Below are 6,290 nucleotides of genomic sequence, written 5' to 3'. Positions count from 1 at the left end.
TTAACCTATTCCTGGTCCTGAGGTTTTTATTTGCCAGCATAAAGTGTAAGTTTGGGACATTATCTCCCTATTGTGGAGGTAATGCCAATAAACTACATATATGTGTACTTATACATTTTATGAAGCTTCTATTGTTTAGGTCTTTTGTTCATTTTTCTTCAAGTTGGTGTCTTCTTGATAATAATTAAGATTCCTTGAATCCAATTCTTAACATTGCCTTATATCCACTTTTGACATTATATGTTCTCCTATTTTATTTTATAGACATTAATTGACATGTATCTATAATGTGCTCTGTGAACACAGATTCTTTAATTTCATACTTTGTATACGTTGTGCTTTATACTTTGGACTTTTGAATTTTATTTGAGAAGAATTCCTTTGTTTCTAGATCACAAAAATATATTTTCTCTTAAGAATTAGATGAATTTCTCTCTTACATTTAGCTCTTTAATTCTTTTGTAATACATATATTAAATAGAAGTCCTATTTGTTTTCCTTTCACATAGTTGGCCTGTCTCCTTTGTGTGAGGTAAGCCCATCAGAGACCATCACATGAACATCTTAAATCTAAGAAGAAAGTCTTTATTGCTGGCCGGTGGCTGCATGGAGAACTTGCCCAAATCCTTACATCTTTTTGTCTTTTATGCACTAAATCGGCATACTCACACTTCCACTAGTAAGAAGCAGAACAACAGAAGCTAAAAGGCACGGTTAATACCTTTAGAGCCTGTCCTGGAGCTATGGACCAGGCCTCTGATGGACTAGGTCATTGTTCCTACTTTGGCAGGTGTCAGGACCTACGTGCTGGGTTTCAAGGTCAGGATGGTTCCTCTAACATGGCATCCGTTACAGGAAGGTCTTGGCCTGTTACATTCTCACACAATTCCTGCATAGTCGTTCCTTCTCCTTTTCTGTTTGGAGCTGCTTATAACTCATGTTGAATATACTGTTTCCCTGCTCAGCTCTGTTCCAGCTTTTCTGTTTGTCTTTATTTATATTAACGCCACACGGCTTTTACCACAGTATGTTTTAAGCTTCTTAGTTGTGAGTTACAGCCCATATGTGACTAAGTAACTGAGTGTGGAGAGTGCAAACCTTCTGAACATGCAGCAAAACCAAAATGAATTCAGAATCAAACACATAATGAATCTGAGATATTTGAGGCAGGGCTCAGCTATGTTACATTGTGAACTTTACTGCAGTTTTGATTCAGAACACCCGACGTGCCCAGTTTGCAGTGTACAAGCTATTACAGCACCAACCAATCTGCTGCAACGCTTTAGCTCAGATTTGAGATCACCGCGTGCTGTGAATTGTGCTCATTGTTAAAGTGCATGCAAGTTCACTGCCCTTATAGAAACACAGTTGGATTACAGAAAACAAAGACAATATTTTCACACTGTCACTCTTCTGTGTGTATCAAATTAGTGTATTCTTAGATTGCATCCTGTTAGAATGTTTGATCTTAAAAATTGCTGTTTGAATGGCGGAGTTTTCTTTTTAAATAGTGTTGGTGCTGGGTATGATGGTACCACATCTTTAATCCCAGCACCTGGGAGGCAGAGTCAGGCGGATCTCTTAAGTTCCAGGGCAGCCAGGGCTACACAAACCTTGTCTTGAAAAACAAAAACAAAAAAAAATGATAAATGGACTTTGGCTCCTATGTGTATTTCATAGTATGCTAATTTTCTTTCATCTTTAATAAATGACAAAATATATGTATCACAAAGGGTTGTTTTAAAATAAATTTCTTTACTGTTTATTATTATTAAATATTTGATTTGTATATATATTTTATACATATAGTTGTATATATGTATATATATTTAGGCAACCCATATATTTAGTTATCTAAAACTTTCTCAGGTGAATAAGGTTCACAGCAGGGAACAGTGAAGGAACCCTGTCTTGATGTAGGATAAACCCACTTTCTGTGCTTTTCTTTACTGAGATGGATGAGACCACATAAAGACCTTTATCCTGCAATAAAAATTTTAATGTGTATAATCGGTTCATTAAACACAATAGTGATCTTTATTAGGACTGTATTGAATTTACAAAATCTCTTAAAAGGATTAATATTTGTGCAGTATTAAGTGATCTATTATGAGTACAAAATAGGTTTATTAATTAAATCATCTTCATTTGCCTTTAGACCAAAAAAGGGCTTAGGGTTCATGATTAATTTATAGATACTTTACTATTTTTATGCTAATGAATTTATTGTATTTTCTACATAGTAATGTTGGTGCAGAGACTAATATTGACTTATGTTGGGTCTTCTGCATCAAGAAGGAAACATTGCTTAATTCATATTTGTGACTAGTTTTTCTGGCTATGCAAACATAAAATTATCCCTTCCCTTATAGTTGCCAAAGTGTTTCTAAGTCTTGGTCTCCATTCACTTTACCTGGAATACAAAATAACTTTTAAACTGGATTACAGAATTCTATTTAATCTCAAACAATTTCTTTGTACTAATTGCATTTTGAACATTGCCCTTGTCCACTTCTGTTTTCCTTCTTACGAATGACTATGACTTTAGGTCTTTATTTTCTGAACACTGAACTATTTTCATGCACCTGTCACAGATCTTCAAGTCCTTTCCCTGGATCCTCAGTAAGTGTCTTTGAGGGAGCTCTGTGGTGGTGGTGGACTGCCTTGTTGGTTGGTTTACTTGGTTAGTGTCAGGAGCTGGCTATGTAGCTCGGGCTTGAATTAGTCATCATAGCCATCCTGCTTCAGCCTTCCTGGTTCTGGGGAGAGTGTGTACCCACGCCCAGTTGTCTGTTATGATTTTGTTGTTAATTTCTGTTGTCTTCCTTTAGATCTGATACTGTATTTGGTCTGTCCTTTGAAACAATCCAACCAATGTGTTCTCAGGTCCACTTCCTTAGGAAGACATCTGGACCGGACATTTGTGTGGGCAGAACTCAACAATGTTGTTGAGCTTTGTGTTTCCTTTTGTCTGTTGTTATGTTTGCCTTTCCTTGAGACAGGGGTTTGGTATGTAGGCCAACCTAACTCGATACTCAGTTTCGCAGGATATTGGGATTGTAGGTATGTGCCACCTCGGCAGTTAGCTTTCTTTTGGTCTTTATGATGACCTGTGGGTTTTTGTATTATCTGTTGTAGAATCAGTTTTGATCATTTTTTTCCCTAGAAAGTCATCCAGGTTCTTAAATTTAGTTGAGTAGACTTGAACCCATTTTTCTTCAGGTTCTCCACACTGTCTGCAGTCACTCCTTCTCATGCTTACTTTGTTTTCTCTCCAGCTTTAGTGATACATTTGACTGTTGGTCCCCAAGGACCATGTTTCCAATGTACTTATTCTGTAATTTTCTTACTTTTAGTTTACTAACTGTGTGTTTTATCTTGTCAAGTCTTTTTTAACATGAAGAACAGAAGTGAGAGTATCCTATTCCAACTTCTTTCACATGTGTTAATGATGAACTATGGAAGCTTTTCTGGGATTTGCTTTTCCTGTATACAAGACTAGCTATTCTATAGTGTGTGTGTGCGTGCGTGCGTGCGTGCCTGTATGTGTGTGTGTGTGTGTGTGTGTGTGTGTCTGTCTGTCTGTCTGTCTGTCTGTCTGTCAGATTCCTTTTATTCCCAGTAGTTGATCTCATTTTTTCCATTTTGGTTTGTTTGATTTGTTTGTTTGTTTGTTTGTTTGTTTGTTTTTTAAGATAATCACTTCAGCATAGAAGCACATACCTGTAATCTCAGCTCTTGGAAGACAGAGACAGGAGGATCACAAGTTTGAGGCAAACCTGGGCTACATAATGAGTTTCAGTCGAACATGAGCTATATAGGAAGACTCTTTATCAAAAAATCAAGATCTGGGTCTGTAGCTCAGTGCTGTCCTAATCTGTACGAGCCCCTAGTTTCAACCTCCAATGTACACACACAGAAGTTGGAGGCCAGTGAGATGGCTCATAATGGGCTTGACTACCTGAGTTCAGTCCAGGGGATAGAAGAAGAGAATTCCCATGATTATCTCTGACCTCCACTCGAGTGTCATAATATGTGCATCCACACATATATGCATCCACACACAACAAAGTAAGTAAATAAAGTGTAATCATCTTCCCCAGGCAATACATGCTTTAGTGTATGTTATTTCACTTTCTAGTTTTGTGAGCTTTTTACTTCTGTTATTGCTCAAGATCACATTAGGGACTTAGTGGCATTTATTATACCATAAATTTATTAAAGATTTATTTACTTTTCTGTGTAAGAGTGTTGGATCCCCTGGAACTGGAGTTACAGACAGTTGTGAGCTACCATGTGGATGCTGGGAATTGAGTCCAGGTCCATTGGAAGAGCAGCCAGTGCTCTTAACCCACTGAGCCATCTCTCCAGCCCCATACTATGAATTAATAATTGTTGTCATTATCCGATTCTTGGTCTTTCACTATCTCCAGCTGGCTGGAACCCGTGTTTTCCCAGATGATTAGGGACAGCCTGGGCTTGCTGAGCGTGGAGCATAGTAGTGTATACATCAAAGCACAGTCCACATACCATTGGCCATGGTTCCTTGCAACCTGTCATGTACTCTGCTCTCAGTTTAGAATGTCATTCAAGTATATTTTTAAAACTTGCTATAATGTATTAATTATAAGTGTTTTTCTAAAATAGCTTTTCATTTTTTAAAATAACAAACACTTCAAAGGTGGCCAGGTAGCCAGTGTATCCCAAGGACTGCCCTTGCTAGTCTGTCTTGGTTAAGGATTTAACTTTATCTGTGTGTTCTCACATGTATTTGCTAACTTTGTGCTGTGTCTTGCATGTTTGCGTTTGTTTGTTAGGGTGGGGGGTTATAATAAAGCCCATGGGGGTAGGTATAATAAAATCCTATCACAAGAATGATCTGGTGGAGACTTAAGGGTGACTCATTAGCAATAAGCTTACAGTGAAAATTGTGAATTCTGAAGCTTGAGAATAATCTAGCTGTTAATTGTAAGGGACCTCTGAGGTTTGTGCACAGAACAGAGTAAACTAACCACAAGACAGACTGAGCAGAGTCATTCTCCAACCAGGATTTTTGTTGCTTCTTCAGCCCGTTAGCCCCCTCCTCTCAGGAGCTGTTTACTGTGAAGCTTTGTCAAGTGAGGTAGGAAGCCAAGCAGTCTTTAAGGCACCTCTTTTTTTTTTTTTTTTTTTTTTTTTGGAGCTGGGGACCGAACCCAGGGCCTTGCGCTTCCTAGGTAAGCGCTCTACCACTGAGCTAAATCCCCAGCCCCAAGGCACCTCTAAACAAAGCCCTCTTCCTTCTATGGGAAACGAACCACATGCTTTGTTATTTCTCAGACTAAATGCAAAATAATTATTTCTCAAAAAAAATTACTCTTCCCTTAAAGAAACAAATCAAAACTTGCTTTCTCAGATGGTGTCTGGCCGATGGATGTTCTTCTGGTTACTTTATATGCTACTGTATCTTCTAAGAACCGTGTAGACAAGTCCGTTTGGTAACTAGGGAACTAAAATTCTAGTTAAGGAGATGGGTGGAGGTCACACAGATGATGAATGCTAGAGCTGGAATTTGAACCCAGTAACCTGCCTCCCACACACACAATGCACTTGCTCAACAGTGCTAACATTCAGGGTGCCCTGTTGTGAGGAAAATCATCTGTGACTCACACACTTGAAGGAAAGTTTATAAAACCAGCCACAAAGGTGATGAGGGGGAGGCCTATGGAGTTGGCACAGTTCCTTTGTCAAATCACCTCAGACATCCAGCAGTGTCTGAATCACTCACTGTAAAACATGTGGACCGAGGTATGTTCCTAATACAAGTGGAGGAAAAGTTGATGTTGGGGGCATGAATCAGCTCTTGACATGAAGAGTAATGTGTCTTGGTCAGTGAGTGCTGTATTCTGAGGTGTTCTCTGGGAGAAGAGATCTGTGCTTGTTAAACTGTCTTGTGAGCCACCCTTGGGACAGGAAAGGATGTGAGTGACAACTGTCAAAGCATGAATTACAGCGTTAGGGTCTGAGAAACCATCACAACGCAAGCAGTCACAAGAGTCCAACCTAAGCCCTTTAAGAGCAACTTGTCGCCCTTTCCTGTGCCCTTTTAAGGTTGTCGAGGTACTTTAAGAGGCAAACACAGAAGGGCAAGGAAAACTGCACCTTCTCTTTGGATCCTGTCTGGAGTCACAGATAGGAAAAAAAAAACAACAAACAAACAAAGAGCAACTTGTACAGATCAGGCAGAACCCCTCTCCCACTCCCACGCCCATCCCTCCAACCCCCACTTTCTGTCAGGTTGATCCAGGCAG

At 39.1% G+C, this 6,290-nt stretch overlaps 1 protein-coding gene and 1 pseudogene across 3 annotated transcripts in view; both read left to right on the top strand.

Moving 5' to 3' along the window:
• Myo1d (myosin ID) overlaps positions 1-6,290 on the top strand; it is a 276,639-nt gene that overhangs the window by 128,538 nt on the left and 141,811 nt on the right.
• On the top strand, positions 6,078-6,173 carry LOC120095458 (small nucleolar RNA SNORA26; annotated as a pseudogene).

Source organism: Rattus norvegicus, chromosome 10 (assembly GCF_036323735.1).
Source record: "Rattus norvegicus strain BN/NHsdMcwi chromosome 10, GRCr8, whole genome shotgun sequence".
NCBI lineage: Eukaryota > Metazoa > Chordata > Mammalia > Rodentia > Muridae > Rattus > Rattus norvegicus.
This window is presented reverse-complemented; position numbering and strand designations above follow the sequence as displayed.